The sequence below is a fragment of the Aotus nancymaae genome, unplaced genomic scaffold, assembly GCF_030222135.1.
Source record: "Aotus nancymaae isolate 86718 unplaced genomic scaffold, 86718_ANA_hifiasm-v0.15.2.pri h1tg000108l, whole genome shotgun sequence".
NCBI lineage: Eukaryota > Metazoa > Chordata > Mammalia > Primates > Aotidae > Aotus > Aotus nancymaae.
The window spans coordinates 1,559,002-1,572,278 of NW_026988523.1; the positions used below are offsets into that span (position 1 = coordinate 1,559,002).

The 13,277-nt window shown below is 47.2% G+C and overlaps 1 protein-coding gene across 1 annotated transcript in view; it reads right to left on the reverse strand.

Annotated features, from left to right (window-relative positions):
* The window catches only part of GPR161 (G protein-coupled receptor 161), a 55,088-nt gene extending 42,016 nt beyond the window's left edge, over positions 1–13,072 (reverse strand). The window contains exon 1 of the mRNA XM_012444408.3: positions 13,035–13,072. The gene's annotated coding sequence lies outside the window, so the exon portion shown is untranslated. The remainder of the gene's footprint in view (positions 1–13,034) is intronic.
* Positions 13,073–13,277: the final 205 nt, after the last annotated feature.

Genomic DNA, 13,277 nt, shown 5'->3' on the forward strand with positions numbered 1-13,277 from the left:
GTATTTTACCATAATTTAAAATGTTTGGAAAAAAAAAACAACATATCTGGGCATCTTCTGTTTAACTTCTCTGTCCCACAGGGATTGGAAAGTCACGAAATGAGGAAGCCAGCTATTTTCACAGCTTCTCACCCATTGTTAGAGATGAGAAGGTCCTTAGAAAACATCTAGTCTAACCTCCTCCTGCAGCAGATGAGGAAACTAAGACTTTGTCTGGCATTAATTATTGCTCTCAAGGGACTAATACGGCAGTGACTTCCAAGGCTGAGCCCATTGAATAAAACCGTTAATCATGCTACACCCACCCCAGCAAGTGGGACATCACCCCAGGTGACATGGCGAAACAGAACCCTACTTTTTGTGAATCAACCCCCTCTGCAGTTTTTGCTGTGGCATGTAGGAAAATGTGAGGGACGCATAGTCCTAAGCAAAGCTTGACTCTCAACCACGGACTATCAGTGAATTTTTTAAAAGGGCAACTGGCCTCTCTCCCGGGCCTCCACCACCTATATCAAAAGCTGGCTTCACTCCTTCATGTTTCCCAGTCAGCACAGACAGCGGAGGTCCATGTCAGCCTCCCAGAAAATGCACACGCAACCAGCAGCACTCATGATAAAGACAGCTCACTCAGGGGAGAGTCTCAGGCCCCAAGAAGAAAGTGCTTTAACAATAGAGAAGAAAAAACAGCTGAGTTCCACAGAGCTTTCTGTGACACCTTTAGCAACCTGAAGATTGAGCAAGTCCTCATAGAAATCACTGTTTGAGCCGCATATGAGGCAGGGATCCTTCCTTTGGCAGGCCGCTGGCTGCCCCAGCCTCAACCACGTCATTCCCTCCGTGGGAGAGGGCAGAAATTCCAGCCTTTCCAGAGCAGGCTTGAGGAAGTCTCCACAGACACTGGCCCATGGCCATCCTGCCTGGAACGGGGATCCCAGCAAATCCCTAAGGTGAAGCTCGGTCACAAAAGATCAGAACTGCCCAAGGCCATTCCAAATCTGTTTGGCACTGCTGCCAAAAGTGGCTATGGTGCTTCAACAGGCCACTGTGCCAGGAGCCCCTGCTCAGATGGAGAAGCCAATGACACTCCCTGGAGCTCCAGACTCTACCTCCAACCAAAATCTCCACCTGCACGTCACAGGCATCACCAGCCTATGTCCGAAACCAGATTTGAATCTTTCACCTCTCAAACTGCTCTTCCTGTGTTTCTCCCCATCCCATGTGTGCCACCCCATCCTTCTAGTTGTGCAGGCCCCAGACTATGGAGTCACTCCTGGTTCCTCATTCTCTCATGTTCCGGACCAAGTCTATTAGCAAATCTATTGGCTCTAGGTTTGAAAAGTATCTCCAGAATTCAACTGTCTTACTATTCTCTGCTGCCACCACTTTGGTCCAGGCTACGCTGTATCTTCTCTGGGTTATTAAAATAGCTTCCCACGAATCTACCTGCTTCTACCCTTCCCCTTTTCTCAACACAGCAACCAGAGTGAGCCTGTTAAAACAGACATCAAAACAAGTCACAGCTTTGCTCAAAACCATAAAAGGATTCCCATGTCACACAGAACAAGTCCGAAGTTGTTACCTAGACCTGCAGTTCCCTCCAGGGCCTGGCTCTCCATTACCGCCCCAATCTCATAATAAAAATTACCTTTTATTCTTTCTACTCCAACACACTGGCCTCCTCACTATTCCTCCAACCCATCAAGCACGCTTCCAGCTCAGGGGCTTTGCACTTGCTGTGTCCTATGCCCAGAATGCCCTTACCCTTAACGCACCTTTTCAGCAGAGCCTTCCGCATCCGTACTACGTAATACTTCATACCCCTCCAACACTTCCTGGCCCCATTCTCTTCTTTACTTTTGGTCCTTAGCACATGTGTATGTCCTTATTTGTTTATTTTGTTAATGTCTTACTCTTTCACAAGACTGTAGGTTCCACGAGGGCAAGGAAATTTTGGTCTGTACATTTTCTGGTCAGCACCTAGAAAAGTGCCTGGCACATAGTAAATATTCAACAATTATTATGAATAAATACAGGAACAATGGGACACTAGACACCTTGAAACAGTAGGTATTTCTTGTTTACTCTCCAAAAGAATAGCAGACACTATTCATTATCCAGCCAACACCCATTCTCCTCTTCTGTCAAAAGAACCCTGATTTCATGTGGGGTACCAAATGTGCCCCTACAAAAATGTACTGGCTTGATCAGGTATAGTGGCTCGTGCCTATAATCCCAACACTTTGAGAGGCCAAGGCAGGAAAATTGCTTGAGCTCAGGTGTTCAAGACCAGCCTGGGAAACAGAGCAAGCAAGACCTTGTCTCTGCTAAAAACCAAAAAAAAAGGAGAGAGAGAGGAAAAAAAGAAAAAAGAAAGAATTAGCCAGTCATGGTAGTGTACACCTGTAGTCCCAGCTAATAAGGAGGCTGATGGAGGAGGATGGCTTGCACCCAGAAGGTCAAGGCTGCAGTGAGCTATGACTGCACCACTGCATCCCAGTCTAGGCAACAGAGCAAGACCTTGTCTCAAAAAATTACATATATAGGCCAGGTGCGGTGGTTCACACCACACTTTGGGAGGCCGAGGCGGGTGGACCATGAGGTCAGGAGTTCAAGACCAAACTGGCCAACATGGTGAAACCCTGTCTCCACTACAAAATACAAAAATTAGCTGGGTATGGTGGCTCGTGCCTGTAATCCCAGCTACTTGGGAGGCTGAGGGAGAAGGCACCAAGCCTGCCCCCATTCCCTACCCTGGATCACCTTAAGAACTCTGAAGAGACCTTTCTAGAAAATGCTACCTCTACAATGACCCTTACCATCTCTTCCGGTCTACAGTTTGCCTTTTATATTTTAGTTATCCTTTCAGACATTCAGGTCTTCTCATAATACAAGTGTTGTTTTGTTTTGTTTTTTGAGACAGGGTCTTGCTCTGTCACACAGCCTGGAGCACAGTGGCGTGATCACAGCTCACTGTAGCCTCGAACTCTTGGGCTCAGGTGACCTTCCCACCTCAGCCTCCCACGTAGCTGAAACTACAGGTGTGTGCCACAACACCCAGCTAATCTTTGTATTGTTTTTGTAAAGAGGGGGTTTTGCTACGCTGTTCTCAAACTCCGGAGCTCAAGCAATCCACCCACCGTGGCCTCTCAAACTGTGGGAATAGAGGCATGAGTCACCACACCTCGCCATAATACAAGCTTTCATTTTAGGTGAGGATATTTTCCCTTCCAGAAAGCTTACGAATGCTTCCTCAGTTTCCCCTTTGAATTCCCAACAGCACTCTGCATGTGGAGAAAACAAATATTTTATACTCCCCCTACACTAACATCCACTTAAACCTGATGTCGAATAGAAAGAACAAGGGCTTTGGAATTTTCACCAAATCCAGGGTTCCTCCCATGACACACGGGAATTGTGGGAGTTACAATTCAAGATGAGATCTGGGTGGGGACGCAGCCAAACCGTATCAATTACTTTTTGATATGGAAGAGATGAAACGGAAGAGAGAAAAGACACATTGCAAGAGAATGCAAAATGGAAGTGTCTTTGACTCCGTAACAGGCTCAGGGCCTCAAGATTTGAAGCCCCACTGCAGGAAGATGCCCCCTCCCAGAACTGAGCTGCTTTACCGACCACACAGATGCTCCCCAGGTTAGCTGGGGAGGCTGAGGTTGTGGGCACCCAGGGAAGCAGCTGACTGAGAAATATGAAATTTTAATTTACCTCCACCTATAAATGTGGGGCTGAGATTCCATGCTTCCTTTGGCTCAGAACCCCTTTCCTGAAATTACATATCTTTTCTTTTCAAGCAGAATAGCTGAAATGCTATCAGTGAAGAGAATGAGGTTAGCTGGGGAGGGTCTGAAAATGTCCAAGACTCTAGGTAACAATCAAACCCGCTCCCTACCCCACTATCCTACATCACTGGTTCTCAATCCCCCTTCTCCAGATCTTGCACATCTGGAAATGCCTGGAGACATTTTTGGTTGTCACACCTGGGGGATGCTATTGGCATCTAAGGCTGGGGATGTTGCTAAACATTTTACAACACACAACACAGCCCCTACCACAAAGAATTATTCAGTCAAAAATGCCAATAGTGCTGAGGCTGAGAAATCCTGCTCTATGCGAACAATTTGGGTTCATTCTTCTCATTCTATTTTTTACTGTATGTACTTAATAAACAGATTGAAAAAAATAAAACAAGTCCTTCCATAAACAAAAACATACACATGCTCTGAGAAGACGAGAGATGGAAGCTCTGTGAGAACAAGACTCAGATGATTACTTCCATCACAAAATAAACAATGATGACTATGTGAATTGATTTTACCCTTAATTATTTTTTATTCATTATCCTCATCAAGCCAGGCAAACTAGCCTATATTGCTAAAACTAAGAATATTATTTTTAAACAGCTGAAAGGGGTATTTCTTTGAATACTTTTTTTTTCTGATGGCCATATGTGAGATGGATGCCTCAGGAACAGAGCTGTCCCCTCCCTCCCTCACCAGGATACCCACACTGCCTATATTCCTGTTTTCCCATTCTTCACTGAGCTACACAAAATACACAAAATTAGTTCTGGGAGGGGGCATCTTCCTGCAGTGGGGCTTCAAATCTTAAGGCCCTGAGCCCCTTACGGAGTCAAAGACACTTTCATTTTGCATTCTCTTGCAATGCTTGAAAACCTGCTCTGTGCCCAGTTCGACTCTACAGCTGGGGCATAGCCCTGAACAAGACATGCTCAAATCTCTCCTATTCTGAAGCTTACATTTTGGAGGTGGGGACACAGACAGTAAACAAATAAATTTAAAAAATAAGAAACAATTCTGGGTAGTAGGTGCTGTAAAGAAAGATCAAACAAGGTAAGTGGAGAGGGAATGGTGTCTGGGTCGGGGGTGGGTCATCAGGGAAGGCTCTCCAAAGACATGGTATTTGAGCAGAGACCAGAAAATGATGCAGGGGAAGAGGCAGGCCGCAGAAGAGCCCTCGCAAAGATCCCGAGGCTGGAATGAGCTTGGTGTATTTAAGGATTAGCAAGAAAGCTGGAGAGAAGTGAGGAAGAGAACACCAGACTCTGGAGACAGTCGGTGGCCAGATCACAGAAAGCACTGGACAAAGAGTGGGGATTGGATTCTACATGTGAGAGGAAGCCACTGGAGAGCTATGACTGACTGACGCTTTCAAGAGGTCACTCTGCCTGGTGCTAGGTGAAGAGTGGACTGCAGGAGGCAAAGTATGGAGACAGGGACCCCAGTTAGGAGGCCACCACTGTGGCCCAAGTGGAGACAAAGGCTTGGACCAGGGTCTTGGTAACAGAGATGCTAAGAAATGTTTAGATTCACTCATCTCCTTAAGGATGCCAACATTTTGGAGCCAAAAGAGGCCTTAAAAGCAACTCATTCTAGTCTATCATTTTACAGATGACAAAATGAAAGGCCAAAGGGCTGAAATGAGTTACCCATAGTCACAGACCTAATTACTGACCAAGCACAAATTTCCTGACTGCCATCACTACACCTCTGCCCTTACCTGGCCAACCCAGGGCTGGGGCGGGCAATGCAGAAGACAGGTAGGTGCAGGAACCTTCTAGAGGGTAGTCCTAACCAGGCTCAAAATAAATGACTCTCTTTGCTTTGGGCAAGGTCACCATAACATCCTAGTCAAACCCAATGGGCCCTTCTTGAGCTCTCTGCAGCATCTGACACTTCTGACTCCTTTCATTTTTTTGAGACTCCCTTTTCCCTTGTCTCCCCTGAGCTGCTCTCTCCTGTCTCTCTGTCCTTTAATTCCTTACCAGTCATGTTTACCTGATCATCATCCTACTCTGTAAGTGCTGCTGTTTTCCAAGATACCCTCTGGGGCACTATTTCTTCCTTTCTCATCTACAGAGGAAATTAACTGTCAGCCTCGACATCTCTTACCCTTGCTCCAGCAGTTGCTCCTCTGGAGATTCACTCTTTTCACACACCGCATCCATGTGGCTTCATGGATGTGGCCACATGACCTATGCCTCGCCAATCAGCGTCTTCTGACTTTCTCTGATGTAATGACAGTGTTGCTGAAACAGCTGGGAGAAGAATAGTTCCTCTTTCACATTGGATTTGAACCTGCAGCTTTCCCCCTTGCCAGAGCTGCTGGGGATCACCACACAGGACCTCAGCATAAAGGAAGGCCAAAACCAGAGGCAGTGAGAAAATGGGTCCTGATAAAAACCACTTGAATCCTGAACCCACACCAGAAGCCAAATACACTCAAGCATTTTAATGACATGAGCCAACAGCTTTCCTTTTTGCTTAAGTAGATTTCAACTGGATATTGTACCACTTGCAAAAGAAAGAGTCCTATCTGATACCTCTTCTCTCTATATGCTCCCTCTCTATGCCCACTTAAACACTGATGACTCCAAAATCTTCATGTATAGCCTAGAAACTCCTTAGCGCTCCAGATTCACATCCACCCACCTTGCAGATGTTGTCTCCCATATGTCACACTCAGGCACCTCAGATATAACATGCACAAAATGGAATTCACATCCCTGCTGCTGCCATCCCACTATGCTATTCTTCATGTTTTTCTCTACCCTAGATAAAACATCACCACCCACCCAATCTCTCAGGAGAGAAACCTAGGACATCCTAGACCACTCCTTCAGGGAATCCTGATGGGGCATAGGCCCTGATTGACACTTTCTGACTGTGTCGCCGTGGGTAGATCAATGAACATGTCTGAGCCGTGGATTTTCACACTGACTCTGTAGCACTGAATGAGAGAATGTGTGTAAAGCAATAAACCCTGGTTCCATTTCCTATCGCAGACATCCAGTGCATCACTTGTTCTAAGGGAAAACTTCATCCTCACTGCCATTAACCCAGCTCAGGGCCTCATCCTTTTTCCCCTGGACTACTAACAGGCATTTCTCTCTTCTTCCTATCTTCCATCTTGTCGCCCAGCACCAATCTCTCCTCCCAACTGTTGGCAGACTGATTGTCCCCTACACAAGCCAGACCATTTCAGGCTATTCCCTGCCACCTGCAGAATTTATTCATTTGCAGGTACGCTCCACCTTGACCATCCCAAAGTGCTCACAGTTCTCCACTCACTCACTGTTGTTCTCAGCTCTATGGCTCTGCACACTGTTCTCATTGCCCAGAATGCCGTCTCTCCCTCCTCACTCACCTGGAGAAGAGCTCATCCTTAAGACTTGGTTAAAAAAAGAAAAAAGAAGTTACTAGAAAATCAAAGAAAATATAGATTGGCTAAAGTGACAAGGAGAGAAAATGAATACAGGAAAAAAAGAAATTTGAAATATTTTTAAAGAAAGGCAAAGAAAGAATGGAGAGAAAAGAGAAAATTTAGAAAATTTTACTCTTGAAATAGGAAGGGACTTCCTAAGACCCAACACTTGGAAATAAAGAAAAACGATAGAGGTTTAACTTCATAAAAATTAAATACTTCTGCAAAGTTGGGGAAGAAGACATAAAGATATTTGATTTATTAACAAGAAAAGGATTAAAGTACAGAATTTAGAAAGAGCCTCACAAATTGATGAAATTACAAACAATTCAGTTAAAAAAATTGGCAAAGAATTTGATGGAGCAATTAGAGGAAGTGTAAGCAATCGATTTAGGATAAACTTGGAAGAATACATAAGCATTTAAAATGCACATAACTGGCTGGGCACGGTGGCTCAAGTGTGTAATCCCAGCACTTTGGGAGGCCAAGGCGGGCAAATACCCTGAGGTCAGGAGTTCAAGAGCAGCCTGGCCAATATGGTAAAACCACATCTCTACTAATAATACAAAAATTAGCCAGGCATTGTGGCGCATGCCTGTAATCCCAGCTACGCAGAAGTCTGAGGCAGGAGAATCACTTAAACCCAGGAGGTGGAGGCTGCAGTCAGCCGAGATCATGCCATTGCACTCCAGCCTGGGTGATGGAGCGAGACTCCATCTCAAAAAAATAAAATAAAAAATAAAATGCAAATAACTTAAATAAAATGGTCTCAAAGGTCTAGGTTAAACATTTTTAATGCTCTATGTAGAACAGGGCATATAATATGCTATTATATTTATTTCTGAAAGAGAGAAAACAGAGGTACATTTTTAGTTTGTTATTGTTTGTTTGCTTTTTGAGATGGAGATTCGCTCTTGTTGCCCAGGCTGGAGTGCAATGGTGTGGTCTCGGCTCACTGCAACCTCTGCCTCCCAGGTTCAAGCGCTTCTCCTGCCTCAGCCTCCCAAGTAGCTGGGATTACAGGCACCCGCCATCACACTTGGCTAATTTTTGTACTTTTAGTAGAGACAGGGTTTCACTATGTTGGTCAGATTGGTCTTGAACTCCTGACCTGAGGTGATCCGCCTGTCTCGGCCTCCCAAAGTGCTGGGATTCCAGGGATGAGCCACTGTGCCCAGCCCAGAAGCCACATTTTATTTGCTTGTAGGTGCATGGGCTATTTCAGAAAGAATGCACAAAAACTGGTAAAATTAGTTATATCCAAAAAAGAAAAAAGAGGGCTAGGAAGGAGGAGTGGGAGGGAGATGTTGCCTTTTATAACTTTTGAATGCTATACCTTTCCAATTCGCTACTTATTCTCAAATAAATAACCTTAAATAATTCAGTGTCTTTTCCTACACAATCTTCCAAACCTCAATAAACAAAGAGAACTCTGATTAAATAACCACTTAAAATGTACATTTCCTTTGACCCACAAATCCCCCATCTAGGAACAATTTTTACCCAGAAATATTGTACATGTACACTCATAAAGGTACACAGAAAATCTAGATTAAGTTCGAAGCCAATCTAAGAATCCATCAATAGGGGAATGTTTAATTAATCTATAGGGAACTGATACTATAAAATACTATGTTATTATTGAAAAGAATGAAGTACAATATATCTGTTATTGAATGATTTCTAAGTCATATTGTTAAATCAAAAAAGTAAGCCGGGCGCGGTGGCTCACGCCTGTAATCCCAGCACTTTGGGAGGCTGAGGCGGGTGGATCACAAGGTCAAGAGATCGAGACCATCCTGGTCAACATGGTGAAACCCCGTCTCTACTAAAAATACAAAAAATTAGCTGGGCATGGTGGCGCGTGCCTGTAATCCCAGCTACTCAGGAGGCTGAGGCAGGAGAACTGCCTGAACCCAGGAGGCGGAGGTTGCAGTGAGCCGAGATCGCGCCATTGCACTCCAGCCTGGGTAACAAGAGCGAAACTCTGCCTCAAAAAAAAAAAAAAAAAAAAAGTAAACCGCAGAGCATTATTATATATGACCCCCATTTATGTTTCGTTTTGTTTTTTTTTAACAGACAGAGTCTTACTATATTGTGGTCCATACTGGACTTGAACTCTTAGGCTCAAGCGGTCCTTCCACCTTGGCCTACCAAGTAACTGGGACTGCAGGTGTGTGCCACCGTGCCCAGCTTCATTTGTGTATTTTTTCAAGTATATTCACTATATTCAGCTTGGTCCTAAAGTCAGAAATGTAAATGATACTATTTTATCATGTGTTATATTATAATATCAATAAACTATATATTCACCTATGTTTCCAGCTTTGGGAGCATATTGAGCACATTGAAAATGACCTAAAAAGATATACATTTACAGTGGTTATCTCAAAGGTGGGAAGAAGGAATAGAGAAGAGGTGGAGGGAAATTTATTTTCCTGTATGTCACTGTGTTTTTAAAATATTTTATAGCTCTTATTTGTGAAAAATTACTATATTCCATGAATGCTTCACATTATTTACCTAAGGTCATAAGTTTATAAGGGGCAGGGCTGGGAGGTAGGCTGACTAACTTCAGATTGTGCTCTTAACACAGTGTTCTCTCACCCATTGCTTGAGTATAAAACAAACACAAACCAAAATAAAATTGAAATATACCTCCTCATGTTTTACCCCTGGCCAACTGCAAATTCCTTCCTTTATGCTCCAGCACTCCCTGAATATTTGCCATGAATCTCGTCCTCTCCCCTGCTGAGCACATAAAATGTGCAAGGAGATAGATTAAAACTAGTCATGGCTTGGCGAGGTGGCTCAAGCCTATAATCCCAGCACTTTGGGAGGCTGAGCGGGGGTTGGATCATGAGGTCAGGAGTTCGAAGCCAGCCTTGACCAACATGGTGAAACCCAGTCTCTACTAAAAATACAAAAAAATTAGCTGGAGGTGGAAGCTCACACCTGTAATCCCAGCTACTCAGGAGGCTAAGACAGAAGAATCGCTTGAACCGGGGAGGTGGTGGTTGTAGTGAGCTGAGATGGTGCCATTGCACTCCAGCCTGGGTGACAGAGCGAGACTTAGTCTCAAAAAAAAAAAGAAGAAAAGAAAACTTGGCCAGGCACAGTGGCTCACACCTGTAGTCCCAGCACTTTAGGAGGCCAAGGCAGGCAGATCACAAGGTCAAGAGATCGAGACCATCCTGGCCAACATGATGAAATGCCGTCTCTACTAAAATTACAAAAATTAGCTGGGCGTGGTGGCGCACACCTATAGTACCAGCTACTTGGGAGGTTGAGGCAGGAGAATCGCTTGAAACCGGGAGGTGAAGGTTGCGGTGAGCCAAGATCACGCCATTGTACTCCAACCTGGTGACAGAGCAAGCAGAGCAAGACTCCGTCTCAAAAACAAATAAACAAAAAACAACAACAAAAAACTAGCTGTAAACCTTTTCTCTTGGTGTAGAAACAGAACCACAAATGAGTACTGGTTGAATGAATGAAGTATGGAATTATAAAGTCAATCCCTCCTCCAAACTCCAGGTAGCACTGATAGCTATAAGAACAAAAAAGCAAGAAGACACCACTTCTCCCCTGCTGTCATGCTTTACTGCATCTCAGAACGACACTCAGTTCTTCCCAAGGTCTCATACAGAAAATGCAAACGGGCAGTCTGCAGGCCACAAGCAGCCTGCATACATAATTAGGTTAAACTGCATGCACATTAAAAAAAAAAGTTTTGAATTAGTTGTTATCTTTAAAAATAGATGAAGCTTTTTTTCCTTAAAAATTTACAGCTTCCCCCAAAACTCCGATCGGGCAATCATGTGCTGGAGCCCTGCCGCACCTGCAGCTGCCCGCTTAGTGGAGGCAGGCTTCACAGCATACAGCCCCATCCAGCCCTTCTGTTCACCTGCCTCCTGCACTCAGGCTTCCTGACTGGCCCTGGCTGGCAGTGGAGTTTACACCACAGAACTGTACCTACTCCTGCTGACAATTAGGTCAGTTCCAGTTCAGCCCATTCTGTCTTCCTCTGAACCCATACAGTGAGCTCCCAGCCCTCAGACCACACAGTGCTCCTTTACCTCTCAGAAGACTCCCAGTGCACCAGGCTGCAACACAAAGAAAACGGTTTGGATATTGTTGTGGCCTTGGATTTAGTTCCAAAATGCCAAGCAGGCCTCTTAATGAGGGGTCTCTATTCTCGATGTCGGGGTGGAGCTATACGGCAGGGAGAAGCCTTGAGTTAAAAGACCCACCTGTGTGCCATCAGGAACCCACGTGAAAAGCACTAACAAGGCAAAAGATCTGAGTTCAATCTGGGCTGATTAGTTGGGCAAGAGTACTTTCCTGAGCTTCAGTTTCCTCACCTATCAACTGGGCTAGTAGAGCTTCACAAGGCTGTTGTGTGAATGAAAAAAGTGTATATGAAAGTGCTTGTAAGCACCTGAGAAGTATAAAATAAGACAGGTGTGGAGGAGGACCGGAAGAGAGGTGCTCCGGAAGAAGTGACAGAAATGGGTGCCATGCACTCCAGTTACAGTTGAAGAGCCTCTGTCTCTGTGACCTGAGGCCCCTTCCACCTCTTCTTTCTGCCCTGAGGGCCTGAAAAATGCCTCTTTTCACTTGCTTCCAGTGGCCGCAGTGAAATAGATTATAAGGGAATTCCCTGCCTGTTCCCCGAAGCAGTAGCTCTCCAGAACTCATCTGGAGGTCCAGGTCACTAGGGGAGAAGAGGCCAGGCTGAATCCACGCCTGGCTCCACAGAGGAGCCACAAGGATGGCCATCCTCCCCCAGCCTCTAGCGCGGAGACAGGATCACCTGAGGTTATCAGTGTCCCCATTGGACAATCAAGGAACTGAGGTTCTTTCCCTCCAAAACCACACACCTCCTCGCTGCTTCACAGGGAGGAGGATCAAATGAGCTGCCCTCGAAAGCACTATGCAAAAGGGATGAAAGATACAATAACGAGCAAAAATAGCCTCCAAGATGTGATCTAAAGCGATGTCAATGCGCAGCTGTGTGGTTACTGCTGAGCAGACCTCCGGGAAGCACAGGAGACACCCCACTTATCCAACAGACGTTCTCATCCCATGTGCCTTTGTGCAAAGGTTGCACGGGGGTTAAGCTTCGTCCAGAAGGCTCCGAGGGCTGGTCAGGTCCTCCCCTTTCCAAAAACCAGCCGAATCTCCTTCCCTCAGACCTGAGGGGCAGAGCCGCCCACTCCGCGGCGCAGAGCCACTTCTGGGCGCGCCACCCGCCGCCCGCCCCGGCTCCGGGAGACAGCGCCCTGAGTACCGGCTGGGAGAAGGTTGCTCACTGGTCCTCACGGATTCCAGCCGAGGGGCGTGACCGCTTCTCCCCACACCCTTTACCGGGAGCAGGACGTGGGGCCTCTTGGTCTCAGGGGGCGCGGCCCGCTTCGGCCGAGTCCCGGGCACGCACCGACGCCCTCCCATCCAGCGGACTGGGCAGGGGGCTTCGGGCGGCGCCGGAGAAACGGGGCGGGCTGCACCCGGCAGAATGGGGTGGGCCTCTAAGAAGCCCCAGGCCGCAGCGGAGGAGCGCGCCCCCAACATCTTCCCACAAAGAGCTCCAGCTCTCCAAAGCAAGGCGCAGTGCGGCCGGAGGACAGCCCCGACCTCGGAGCGGGGCGCGGGGAGAAGGGGATTGCCGTGGGGGCGGGGACCCTGCCCGGCCCGCTCCCCGCGCCCTCCAGCCCCGCACAATGAGCTTAGCCCGGCTCCATCCCGACCGCCCTCTCAGCCCGGGCCCGCGCCCGCGCCCCACGCCGGGTGCTCACCGAGGAGCCGCCGCCGCGGCAGCTCAGGGCCCAGCCCGGCCGCCTCCCCGCCTCGGCCGCCGCCGCCGCCGCCGCCGCCGCCGCTGCCGCTTCCTTCCTCCCGGCCGCGCTCACGGACTGGAGGTTTCGGGTTTCAGCCCGCCGAGCCCCGCTTCGCTCCTCCCGCGGGCCAGCCACCAGCGTGCGGACCCGGGCGGGGGCAGGCCAAGTAACTTTGCGGCGCCCGAGCCCCGCCTCCCCGCG